Here is a 10,223-nt window from a genome sequence, read left to right on the forward strand (position 1 = left end):
GGAGTTCGCCACGTCATTCCTGTGTGGCTTTCGTGCAGGAACCACTTAAAAAGCACTCCGCTGATTTTAATTGCGGCGCAAAAATGGCCTCCAGACGTGGATGCGTCCGACTGCTCGCTTGTCTCTGCACGTTTACTCCGAACGGCCTTTAGGACTGATATCAACGGGGACTGTCTGCAGTCTGTGATCCTCTTACTTTAAAAAGGAAAAAAAAAAAGTTCATTATAATAGATGGACAAATACATAAAAATAACACCAGTATAAGCAACTGTAGCCCATAATTTATGAACCGCCTCCTGGTTGAATTAAAAAAAAAAAAAAAAAAAGCTTCAGTACTACCAAGACAATTTGGATGAAAAGTTTACACTAATCCATTTATGGTGTTTGCGTCATTATCTATGAATACAAAGATTAACTTGGATCATCTTTGTAAACGAATCCGAGAATTAGTCGTTTTGTCTTCATTTCTTCCAAGGAAAACCCAACGAATGAAGACAAAGTCCACTTTTTACGCTTTGAAACACGATCCAGGGTTTTCTTGAATTAGCTTTAATTGGCAGGTGAAAGCCAAAGGTCCCTTCTCACCCAAGACCCCTAATGACTTCCATGCTCTCTGAAGCAAGAAGCCGAACTCTCGGATCGGCCCGTAAATAAAAGAAAATGCCGGCGCTCCGAATATTTTCACGCACGAGGCAAAGTGCCGAGAGGCCAGAAGGAAGGGGGAGATTCTTGCGCTTTGCTATTCTTTGGCGCACCTCCAGGCCCCGAGGGCGAGGGTAGGGCGATGTTGTGATTAGAGATGGCATGACAGCAGAGAGCAGGATTAACAACCTTCGCCAGGCCCTCTCCGCAAAGCATAACACACCCGACTTAATACTAGCAACAGGCTGTCAGCCGTGTGGTCGCGACATGGGAAAGGCGCAGGCATGCGTACGCGAGATTGCGGGACATGTTCCCGACCGAGCTCAACAGACCGTATTATGCTAACATGCTCGCCCATCGAGTTATCCGGATTGCTCGCTATCACATCTCCGAAGATTGCTTTGCTTCAGCAGATTAAAAGATACGACTCAATATCTGCATTGTTTCAAAGTGCATCTAGGGCAGGGCGCATATCGACACCATCGCTGAGCGGGAATCGATCCCACTCTGCTGGCACCAAATTCAGGCGTGAGTGGCGTTTACGCTAATGTTAGCGAGCCACGTTAACTGAATATCTAAGACTAGTCACAGGTAAGTGTCCTTTTGTGAATGAGCAATGACGTTTCACAGTAACTGCACGTGTACATTCTTGAGAAACTTGGGGAAGACATACTTGGAAAGGGGCGGCGTACGTCTGGCTCACAGTTCTGAGAATCCGGGTTCGAATCCGGGCTCAACTGTGTAAAGTTTGCATATTCTACCCGTGCCTCTGTGGGTTTTCTCTGGGTCCTCCAGTGTTCCTCACACATTCCAAAAAGTGTGCACGGTAGGTTAAATTAGTCTAAATTGCCCGTAGGTGTGTAAGCTAGCGTAAATGATTCTTTGCCTTTATGCGATGCAATGGACCTTTCCGACCTGTCAATCACTCGTACAATAATAGCCAATCAAATAGCCGCATTGTTTTAACCCCTGGCTTGACACGCCCCTCTTGCCGTATTGTCCCACAAGCAATGCTGCTTGCCAGTAGCGTGCGCTTGGAAACGTTAATGTTACGAAGAAAGCGGTCCTCAGATGCACTTGGGGAACGTGCAATTCTGATGAAAGATATCCTGCACTGGGTTCGATTACGAGCCAAGTCAAATGAATTCACCCACTCACTTATTAAGACTATAATATTACTCGCGATCTTTCCAAGTAAAAAGTACTCACCCTGCTTTACACATGCAGTACCATTCCACTATTTTATCCTGTTGGATTTCAGTCTGAAGTTTGTGAGGCGTCAAACTTTTTTCACTGTAGAACTCTCTTGGACAAGTCTGACGCATTTTTCAAAAAACATACCCAAATATTATCTGAAATACATGCTAGAGAATCCACTTCAAACCTGTTCTGTTCAGTCGCCATTTTGGAAGCTTGTGGGACACGGCTAAGGGGGCGGAGCTCAAGATCGCCATCTGGCCGGCGACCCGTTACGGCTTACACCACCTCTTACCCAGTGTTAGCCGAGAGAGGTGCCAACAAGCCCGTGACCCTAGTGAGGATAAGCACTACAGAAAACGGACAGATGGGAACATCAGTTTCGTCTCATCTCGTACTAGTCCTCTTGATGTTATGATGGCGATAACGCAAAAACTGTATACAAAAACCATTATACTGAGATATAGAATTCATAAACAATACACTTTGCAACATTGGAGGCGAAAAGGAATATACGTAGTTCTTGATGGGGGGGGGGCAGGAATTCAAACGTACGAAGAGTGAAATAATCCCATTTCTTAACATTTGTGTACAAATAAGTTAACCACCGTGAAGTGTTCTAATTTAAATGCCTTTTTTTTTTTTTTTTTTAAACATCTCTAAATTGTTCCTCTCGCCGCGGGGCTCCTTCCCCTTGACCTTTTACCTTTCAACATGCCACCTCTGACCTCTCAAGTCAGTGCCTCTCCAGAGCGACTTTAAAGCACCCGGCGTGTTTTGCTATTTTCAGTAAGTCATGCCCCCCCCCCCACCTTCCCGGTTGTCGTCTTTAATTAAATCTTTTTTCCTCCCCACTCCAGAAGATTGTGCGCCGTTTTTTTTTTTTTTTTTTTTTTTTTCCCCCCATCATTGTCACGACACGTTTGCACCTCCCACCACAGGCTTTATGTTGGGTTGAGGTCTGGAGACTGACTACGCCAACCAACTGCGTGACCTCGTGATACTTCGTTTTGAACCAGTACTTTGTTGCTGTTTTTGGGTCTCGGTCAAGGTACGTATTTTCCGGCTTCGCCTGTTCAGGGTTGCGAGGAGGTGGATTCCATCGCCAACAGATTTCAGGCGAAAGTCTACACCACAGACGGGTCAAGTTAATCATAGCGCGCATCGAGGGCCTTTTCGGATTCTGAAGTTTCCTTTCCTATCCGAGAGAGATGACCAGGAACTCCTTGGAGGAAAACTTCAAGTTTGAAAACTGGAGGAGGAAGATACTTCGAGTCCCACCTTTTGCTTTAGGTTACTCCTGACCAAACTTTACTGAAGTAAAGGAGATACAGTGATGCCTCGGTTCTCGACCACAGTCCGTTCCAGAAAACGGTTAAAAAATAGATTTGTTCAAAAACCAAATCAATGTTTCCCATTACAATGAATGGAAAAAGAAATAATGCGTTCCGAGTCGAAAAAATTCGTCTTTTTAAAGCTTTTTTTTTTTTTTTTTTTTTAGTTTTTCCTGATAATAAACCACCCAATCGCAGGGCACATGGAGACAAACAGCCGCACTCAAAATCACACCTACGGGCAATTTAGTGTCCGATTAATGTTGCATGTTTTTGGGATGTGGGAGGAAACTGGAGTAACCAAAGAAAATCCACGCAGGCACGGGGAGAACATGCAAACTCCACATAAATATTAGTAATGTAAATATTACACAAACTCTCCTCAATGACTTGATCGGCTAGGTTGGCCATTGATCCAGAACCACTTTCAAGTGACTTTTTTTTTTTGGGGTGGAAAAATAGACTCATTGAAATTAAAGATGGTGATGCCTCAGTTCTCGACCACAATCCATTCCAGAAAACGGTTTGAAAAGTGAATTGCTCGATTACAATAAATGGAAAAAGAAATCATGCGTTCCAAGCCTAAAAAAATATTTTAAAGCATTTTTTTTGCTTTTCCTGTTAATTAACTGCAAAGTAAAAATATATGTATACTTTATATAAGAAAATAATTTAAGAAATGTGTTGTTATTTTTTAATATTTATTTATTTTTATTATTTATTTTATTATTATTTCTGAGTTTTTTCGGGGGGGGGGGATGGGTTGTTCGAATACACAATAAAACGCGTCGTGGGTGGGTCAACTGCTTGCGCCGCGCGCATTATGTTGTTTCCGGGTTTTGTCGGGGGCGTTCGCGTACCGATTTTCGTTTGAAAACAGAAGCAAAAAAAAAAAAAAAAAATCTCAATTTTCATTCGAAAACAGATTTGTTCGAAAACGGGGACGTTCGAGAACCGAGTCTTTACTGTATTTGTTAACCAGAATCCTTCAGAGTGATGATATTAAAAGCAGCAGCAAAGTTAGCGTCACTCCACAAAGTCACTTTTTCGTCTTTTATTTTGGAATATTCTTCGGTACTGATCGTTGTCACTTCAAGTCCTTTGCTGATACTTTTGTCAAGCTTTGTCCAGGTCTCCAATCTAGTCCCTAACATGTTTTGACAGTTTTGCAGCTGGCGGTATACGGATTGGAAGATGTTTTACTTTTCAGGCGTTGCTACAAAGTGAGTTTACAGGGGTCACATTGGGGACCCCTTAAATACATAAATGTCCAAAAGAGCTCCATGATTTTTTTTTTTTTTTTTTTTTGATGTCTTTGCTTCGAAAAGAGTGATTAATTCGTCGGCGGAATAACAAAAGGTGGTTCTGAGTGGGCATTTCCACTTTCCGTCTGGCCCTCTTTGGCGCTTGCCACTTTTGAGCTTGTTGACTGACAACCGCTTCCCTTTAGTGTAGAAAATCCTCAAGGGGCTCGAAAACAAATATGTGACTTTTCCCCCTGCTCAAACACAAAAGCATTGTGCCCCGTCTGTATTGACCCGAGTGGATGTGATGAAAAGTTTAATATCGAGCCGGTCAGCAGGTGCGAGCGCACAATGGCTTTGCCCTGGGAGACCAGGAACATAAGCTCAGCTATGCTGCCGCTCGGGTTCACACAAAATTTAAAGCTCACACTTGGGCACACGAAAACATGACGCTCATTCAATCGTGTAGTAAAACCTCCAAACCAACAGGTGGCAGAAGTCAGCTTCGGCTTGTTTGCGCTAAAATCTTCGTGTTGTACATTTGCTTGGTTGATTACAGTAAGCTAACTCTAACCGCTAATAAAACATCTCATATCCTTGAAATGTGGCATCATAACTTAATAATAATTGTTAAATAATAACAATTATTGCTCTCGGCCTGGGTGGCTAACCGCTTCCGACGTAATCGTATTGCAACTCTGTCGATGGTGAAAAGACTGGCGGGTGGCAGGTCGAGTATTACAACTCAACAACCGAATGGGTTGTTTTCACGTGACGTCACCCGTCGGGCTGCCTCGAACGGCGGCCATTTTCGACCCCTGAGCTCCCGTTACTCGTACACAGGCAAGGTGGACGACGTTATGTTTCTAACTGTATTTATTGAAGACGCGACCGACAGCACATCAAGCCCAGAGTGACGACTAGGCTACCTGGCATACACACATCATGGGACACAGGACTACGTAAAAAATGGCGCAGTATTGTGCCTTTGATCTTTTACTCTATGTGACAGAAATCACGAAGGAGGAGCACTTACCTGTATGCTAACACTGAAAACGAAAAGCAATGGAATAGTATTTTCTTAATATCGTGGCAAACTCCATTTATTCCGTTTTTTTTTCCAAAAAGTAAAACCTGTAAAATTTTACTATAAGCAAAGCGAAATGTTTATTTGTTTAAAATTTGATGACAATGGCAGAAAGACAAAAGAATAAACATCCAGTATTTCACAAAATTCTCGAATCTTTTGAGTGAGTAACAAAAAAATGATTTTAACTGTAACGTCGGCCTTCTGAAAAGAATATCGATTAAGCTAGTTAGCTTAGCTCGGCACACACAGGCGTGATGGAGATTTGAGACCGGGCGGCGGGATAGCAGCGTAGGGCGATCGTCCACAAAGCCAAGTCCCCGTGAAGCGCAGAGCCGCAGAACATCCAAAGTCTGTCGTCGGAAGCGTTGGACGATGTCCCTCGCTTTCGAAGGCGGAAATGTGTAACGGATCGCGAGGCTTTGAAGCTTCAGCGAATTGGCGAGAGTAGTCGAACAAAAGCCCTGATGGTTAGCAAGTCCTCTCTTGTGAGCACGTAGACTTCCACACCGGGTACGCGTTAAGTCGAGAGGTTAAATTGCGGCGCCTAGTGGTGTGTGGCTAATTTAGCAAAAAATGTGACGTCAGTGAAAATAACCCATTGCTGGAGTCGACTGAGAAACAATATGCGACACTGACCAACACAAAGACTGAAAATACGTCATATCGCATCCCTGCGCCATTAAATTCGCACATTTCTTTTGAAAACGACACATTCCGAACTGCCGGCAACAAAACAAGGAAAGACGCTGCTGCAGGAAGTCCGAAAATCAAAATCACTGCTGCCTATAACTATGAACAACAGACAAAAAATGACAAACAAGAGCACTCGCGGCGCAGAGACACGAGCCAGGCTTTGTAAAAACGTGATGTTTTTATCCAGTCGTCATTGTGCGGTGACTCATCTGCGGACGGATACATACAATTAAGCCTCAAATGAGTCATACCCTGCGCAAATCTTTCATTTGAAGCACTTGGACGAATGCGTATCCACTTGTGAAAATGGCCTCGGAATGAGAAAATGAAATACTGAGAAATGAAGAGGTTAACTAAAATATAAACAAGCTATCGAAAGCTATTTCCATACTCGCTGTGTTAAAGAAAAAACAAGAACCGGTTCATCTCGTGCAATCACAGCAGTCAAGCTAATAGCCAAGCTTGATTGTCATCAAGGTTTTGTTTATAGCTGATCTGTTCTGTTCTACGTTCAAACCCGTCAACGTGCACTCTGAAACGTTTCCCTTCGCATGAAGTCAACGGCGCAGAGGAGCTCCTGCAGCGACTGCTTTTCTCATTATTCGCCATCCTCGCGCAGAGTGCTGAGTGACAGGCCGAATGAAGACTGAGAAAACACTCTGGCAACCCTCCACGTCGTACCTCATCAGGTTTGAACACAACCCCCGTCCGTGCCCGCTGCGTGGCCCCCGACCCCTCCCCCTCCGACTCGCTACCTAGGAGCGTTCTCTTACGACGGAGTAATTTTTTCCAAATGCACGTCGCTGCCGGTTGAAATCAAAACTCGCTTTTGGAAAGGACACGATCCGGAGGTCCTCGGCCGAAAATGGCAACCGGCGATGCTAACTGTTAGCACGTCAATGGTATTTTGCGTTGTTCTTTAGCATTACGCTAAGCACATTTCCCGAAAGCAAAGTTTGGACAGTACACGGCGAAGTAGTCGTAACGCTGCAACCGTGTTCCCAGTTTAGTCTCGTCTGGGTCGCCTTGTGAAGTCGAGGTGGCGGGGGGGGGGGGGGGGTCACAAAGTCACCTGACCCTGACAGTTTGAGTCACGCCGGCAGCGTGACGGACAGCCTCCGTCTCCTCCCCAGCGACCCCCCCCCCCCCACCTCAACAGCACAGATCTTTTTTTTTTTTTTTTCCTGACAGGACCCCAACCCCGGGCCACCCACTTCAAAGCCCACATTTCTGCCACCTCGACCCCCGCTGGGACAGGGGTCGGGGGGGGTGACGCGCATGGACTATATAGCACGTGTGTCGTGCGACATGGAAGCCGTCGCTCGTTAGCACTCGAGCATTAGTGGAAGTCGGAACGAGTTGAAAGACGAAATGATCGTCTAATATTGAGCGTTACGTTAACAGACCTCGTTATGGGTTATAGAAATTAATTTGTCGTGAATTTGGCACTCACAATTTAAAAAAAAGAAAACAAACCATTACACCATCAATCTGACCTACAGTTAACCTTGTATGTAAAACTCATCTGCAGCACTGCTGAAACAACAACGTGCAAAATTGCAACAAGACCATGTCAAAAAGTGCTGCTATTACACAGTAATAACAATTTGCTCCGTGCTGTCAAGAGGATTTTGCTTTGTTTTTTTTTTTTTTGTGGCTGTTTAAAGTCTCAACTTGATTCATCGAACACAAAAAAATCGTAAAGTAATGTGCATCATAAAGATCTAATATAAACCAAGATAATACTAGCAATAATAAATAATACAGTGGTATGTATGGTGATATTTGGATTCAGCACAACAAAATTGTCCAAAATCAACTAAAATATCTTTGAGAATAAATTTGTTGTGGAACAATGTTGTCTATCTACACTCGTTGCTCCGCCACTTGTGTTCAACTATTTGTTCCTCACAAGGTTACAATGCTAGTCGTTAGCCTGTCTTGGCGTTTTGCAGCGCTACGTGATTGTTCAAAAATATCCATTTTAAAAGCCACAACACAATTTCCTTTGTTCTCTTTCCCTCTGCAGTCTGTAAACCAATTGGTGTCTGGTGCAACTGACCTTGGGCGAGAGGCCGGATAGAGCCTGCAACTGGTTACAAGCCAATCCCAAGGCACGCATAAACAATCCGGAGTACCCTGAAAACCCCCACGCAAGTACGGGGGGGGGGTAAATATGTACACTCTAAACAAAGGAACCCAGATTCACACCTCCGACCTCTGAAATGTGAACCGGATGTGCTACGCAGTCATTCACCGTGCCGCGGTAATATAACATATTTTGAATATGCTGATGTATCCTGAAGGATTGGAGTTACAAAGCCACCAGATTTGTATTTGTTGTTGTAACTTTTTTGTTTTTTTCCATTCGTGATTCATCTCCTGGCTTCCAAACAAGGAGGGATGAGCGTTACGGATAACTTCCCCTGATTACTTTGTCCTGGATGCTGTCCTGTTTTCACGTTATATTTTTTTTAATTCTGAATTGGCAGGGGAACCGGTTGAACCCAATCCATTGAGACACTGATTTATTGATATTCCTGAACAAATGAAAAGAATAAATCTCAGTGTTGCGTGTTTGATTCCATTATTTCTTTTATGGTTAGCTTTGGTGATTGTAAAGATTTGACTTGCTCAACATTTGTCCAACGTTCAAAATAACACTTATTAGCCTGAGAAGAGGTTGGGTTGGTGGGAAAACGGACAAAAAACATTTCCTTGGTTCAGTGGGTGAGAAGAGGTTTGAGTTGTGACCAGACCAACTTTTCGCGGTATTTTCTCTTTATTTTCTTCTTCTTTTCCTTTCGGCTTGTCCCGTTAGAAGTCGCCACAGCGTCTCATCTTTTTCCATCTAAGTCCATCTCGTGCATCTTCCTCTCATCCTCATGTCCTCCCTTACAACATGCATCAACCTTCTCTTTGGTCTTCCTCTCGCTCTCTTCCCTGATAGCTCCATCCTTGCCATCCTCCTACCAATTTACTCGCTCTCTCGCCTCTGGACATGTCCAAATCATCAAAGTCTGCTCTTGTCTCCAAAACATCCAACTTGGGCCGTCCCTCTAATGATCTTATTTCTAATCCTATCTGAGTGAGAACCTCAACCTCTTCATTTCTGCCACCGTGAGGCACCGTCTCTATTCCGTACATCATGGCCGGCCTCACCACTGTTTTATAAACCTTGCCCTTCATCCTAGCGGAGACCCTTCTGTCGCATAGAACACCAGACACATTCCGTTAGCTGTTCTACCCCGCTTGGACCAGTTTCTTCACTTCCTTAGAACACTCCCCATTGCTCTCTATTGTCGACCCCAAGTATTTGAAGTCGTCCACCCTCGGCATCTCCTCTCCCTGGACCTTGACTCTTCCCCCACCGCCCCCTCTCATTCACGCACATAAACCCTGTTTTCATCCTTTAAAAATCTTTGAGTACAGCACTCATTTACCAGTAAAGTCATGCAAAAAGTTAACGTCAAAGAATCTTGAAAAAAATAAATCATGCATCTTTTCTCTCTGTCTCATTCCTGCGCCGGTTCTGTTCTAACCGCTCCATCTTTTTGTTCGGCCACTATCAACAAAGTGAGGCCCGGTCAGCCGCGGCCTTGCTGATGACTTCCACAGACTTGACTGTTCAACCGCCAACGGCCAAAGACAACAGCGCTAAGTAATCACTTCGAACGCGGAAAAGCGACGGCCAAAGCAGATGGGGAAATATTCCGTATCCTCCATCCTGAGAGGGAGTGGGCGCTTTTGGGTCTCGATATGAATTTGACATTTAGCGGCTGCCCGGCGCACACCGCAGCTCTTCTCGTTTGGCGGCCGCCGCTTTGCTTTCCGTGGGCAAAAGCGCAACGCTGGACGTGCTCTCTTGCGTATACCGATGACGGGAATCTTAAAATGAACCTTGTCGGTGCACTTCCCAGATGTCCTGATCTGTTCCCAAAGTCCAACGTTCACAAGCACTTCCCGACCAAAGTCAGGCAAACGTTCAGAGTTCTGAGAGTTGAGCAGAATTGACGGTAAAAA

Source organism: Syngnathoides biaculeatus, chromosome 9 (assembly GCF_019802595.1).
Source record: "Syngnathoides biaculeatus isolate LvHL_M chromosome 9, ASM1980259v1, whole genome shotgun sequence".
Lineage (NCBI taxonomy): Eukaryota > Metazoa > Chordata > Actinopteri > Syngnathiformes > Syngnathidae > Syngnathoides > Syngnathoides biaculeatus.